Source organism: Garra rufa, chromosome 14, assembly GCF_049309525.1.
Source record: "Garra rufa chromosome 14, GarRuf1.0, whole genome shotgun sequence".
Taxonomy (NCBI): domain Eukaryota; kingdom Metazoa; phylum Chordata; class Actinopteri; order Cypriniformes; family Cyprinidae; genus Garra; species Garra rufa.
This window is the reverse complement of record NC_133374.1, coordinates 27,606,684-27,608,973: the sequence shown is the minus strand read 5'-3', so window position 1 is coordinate 27,608,973 and position 2,290 is coordinate 27,606,684.

The window sequence follows — 2,290 nt, the reverse complement described above, 5'->3', positions numbered from 1 at the left end:
ACATTGACTGAGATGAGAGACTGCGAATCAAAAGATATTCAAAAGGAATATGATTGAAAGAATAAGAAGGAGTGGGAATGTTTGTGTTGAAGAGAGACGGCATGATTCAAACAGCTCATTCCTCTCTTTCTCAAAGGTATTCTGCCTTTTTAACCATTAGAGATACAATCAATACTTTCCCATCTTTATACAGTCCACGTGAGGCTTAAAAATAGGCTACGAAACAAGCGTCTGAGTTTAAACGTCTTCCTCTCGCTCTGAAGTATAAAGAGACTCAGAAATGCGGTGAGTTGAATTAAGTGCTATCCGCAGCCGAGGCGAGCCGGCGAAGAATTAGCTAAGGGCCAGAATCAAACATCTACAGGGCTGATTCAACTTTAAAGAGACTGGCATCTGAGGAAATTCGAGGGGAGCGCTTTTTCTTTCTGTAGTCTCAGGGAAAGCGTGGCACACGGGCTAAAAAGCCAGCGATTAAACCGTGTTCGACGGAGCCGTTTGCTCGTGTAGTCTCACGGCTGTGGGCGCCGCTGCCGTCTTCATCCTTTGCTGGTGAGAACAAACCTGGTAAATTATTCAGGACGTGGACGTGCGAAGGTCTAATAGATGAAAGACGTCTATGAAAGTAAACTACAGTAACTGCGGCCGACTGATGCGAAACATGTCGGGCATGAAACACAGGTGCTACAGACATGAATGATTTATCGAAACACTAGACACACAAAGACTAGGGCTGTCAGTCGATTAAAATCTCAAATTAACTACAAAATATGCTAAAAAATACAATCATTTTGGCTAAGAAGTTCCTCTCAAAGAGAATATTACTGTTTTAGTAACATTTCTGAATAAGTGCCTTTAAAAGAAAGAAAAATTCCCTAGGGGTATGAGCAATTGTACAATAAATTACTTTTTAAATAAATAATCACATTAAATTGTGATACACCCGGATGTGTCAATAAGCTCTTTGTTGATTGGCTTTCGCGACAATGCATCATGCAAAATATTAAATGTCACAGAGGTATATTTATTGAGTAATCCACTATTTTGTAGAGGGGTCAAAATGACAATTTTCACCTGAGATCTGGAGACAAATTTGGGGGGTGTAAAATGACTTTAGAAAGCTGACAGCATCATTATTTTATTTTTACACAGAGGTCTGTTAGTCAAATCTGTTGACTTTAGCATTTTCTGTTTCATTATATGCTAACAGTGAAAGTTCGAAAATAGCAAAAATAGCAAAGTGACCCACGTTTGTTTTTTGACTACTGAAAATGTGAATAATTGACCAATTTACTCGTAGAGCCGCATTAAGAGCTCCATATCTCTGTGAATGAATCATCGAGGGCCTTTAAAATGAAGATACAAAAAGAAAAGTTTGTTGAGAACCAGAATATTAAAGGACATTAAGATATCTTTAACACTTCTTGAGTTACAGGCATGCAGACTTGAAGAGAAACTTCAAGAAGAGCTTTTTTTGTCAATTTTGAAATGTCACCGTTAGCTTTTAATGAAACAAAGATTGCTAAAGTCAACAGATTTTACTTATAGACCTACCAATGCCTCTCTAAAAATAAAATAATGATGCTATCAGCTTTCTAAAGTCCTTTAACATCCCTCTAATTTGGCTCCAAATCTCAGGTGAAAATTGTCATTTTAACCCCACTCTACAAGAAGATTACATCATAATTGACCAATTTACTCGTGGAGCCGCATTAAGATCTCCATATCTCCGTCAATGAACCATCGAGGGCCTTTCAAAATGAAGATACCAAAAGAAAAGTTTGTTGAGAACCAGAATATTAAAGGATATTAAGATATCTTGAATACTTCTTGAGTTACAGGCATGCAAACTTGAAGAAGAGAAACTTCAAGAAGAGCTTTTTGCCAATTTTGAACTGTCACCGTTAGCATTTAATAAAGCAAAGATTGCTAAAGTCGACAAATTTTACTAACAGACCTAACAATGTCTCTGTAAAAATAAAATGATGATGCTGTCAGCTTTCTAAAGTCATTTTACATCCCTCTAATTTGGCTCCAAAACTCAGGTGAAAATTGGCATTTTAACTCTACTCCACAAAATACTGGATTACTCCGTAAATATACATCTGTGACATTTAATATTTTGGCGTTCATCACTACATATGTTTGTCTTTCTACAGAAAATAGACAAAAGTAAAAATTTGAGCTGAATTTTGGTTGATTTGACACAGAATGACCCTATAGTTTCAGTTAAAAATATACAATGAGTATGAAGTCGAATGTCAAACGTGAAGAATAAAGCAGTGGAGGTTTG